We start from the raw sequence: 1,506 nt of genomic DNA on the forward strand, positions 1-1,506 counted from the left end.
GAACTTGATTCAAGTCGACCCACCAACTTGATTTAACTTAGCTTTTCAGCATAACTCAAATCAATTGACTCAAGTCGACTCTTTGGTTGACTCAAGTCAATTTTCATGCCTATTATAAATAAAAATATAAATCTCCATAACTTCCACCTACAATAACCGAAATAGCCAGCACTCGAGTGTGCGAAATTCGCCTAGGTTCGCAACACCGCAGCGGGAAATAGTAAAGTACAAACCGGAGAGTTCACTGCCACTGGCGCATGGCACTGAGTTCCGGTCGTTGCACGGCATTACACCGCCATATTTTTTTTTTTCCATCCTCTTCAGTCTCTTCAACCTCCTTTTAAACGACAATTTCATTGTCCTCTAATCATTACGCAATTTTTCAACCATCTCCAGCATGTGCGCACCGCCAGTTCCTTTTTCTTTTTCCATTATTTCCTCTCTTAACTCCAGAGCTTTATAATTTTAGTGTACTAAGACACGTAGACCTGTCCCGTACACTTCCCATAGTAACGACACACCGGCGCAACTTTACCAATTAAGGGTTTCCGAGCTTGCTATACACCATCATGACATCCGCCATTAGCCATATGCGACTGCATACTCAATTATTAAACAACTTCTTTTACGAGTTTAACCGTGAAGAAATGAAATAGCTGAAAGTGTTCTGATGGAGAATTTTTTACTTAGTATCAAATGTGCCTCAATTTACTCCATCGTATCATTAGACCGCATAATTATCTCGTGCTGGAGTTGAACGGTGAGTAGGAAAAAACGATTTAATGCGTCATTCAAGTGAATAGATGAGAAGGAATCATTTTGGTTTGATGGAAAATTCATTCGCATATCTGATCACTCCAAGTGGCGTGCATTTTTATTATTATCTTATCAGGGAAAAACAAAGAGCTCCTTATATTGACCTTTAATTTCCATCGCGAGATCGAACACGTGTTACGCCGCTAATTATAAAAATCATGATTGGAAATTTGAAAATTGAATGAGTTTTAAATTCAAATTAGCCGCCTCAGACGAATGAGTCAATGCGGAATGAGCGTCACGGAGTTTCGAGATATCGATAGTCTCGATGTTTGTATTTTTTATTATAAACGAGACCTACTGCGCACTCCGTGCGCCGAATTCGAATTTGGCGGTTCGAGTTGACCAATCAGGAACTAGTCCTACGCATTTCGAGATATTTCGACTCGGGCGAACTTCATTTTTGTGTTTCTACTTTCATAATAAGGAAATCGCGATTAGAAATTGTTAATTTAAATGAGTTCCAAATTCAAATTAGCCGCCTCAAATGGCTGAACCAATGAGGAATAAGCGTGACGGACTTTCGAGATATCGATAGTCTCGATGTTTATCCTTTTTAGAATAGGATGATGATGATAGGATTATAACAGGTATCAGGCTCTAAGTAATTCTGCCTGAATATAAAATTTTGAATTATCCTTTGTTAATATTTTTTTGAAAAAATCATAATCACTCATATTTGATTAAATT

Source organism: Fopius arisanus, unplaced genomic scaffold, assembly GCF_000806365.1.
Source record: "Fopius arisanus strain USDA-PBARC FA_bdor unplaced genomic scaffold, ASM80636v1 scaffold00018, whole genome shotgun sequence".
Taxonomy (NCBI): domain Eukaryota; kingdom Metazoa; phylum Arthropoda; class Insecta; order Hymenoptera; family Braconidae; genus Fopius; species Fopius arisanus.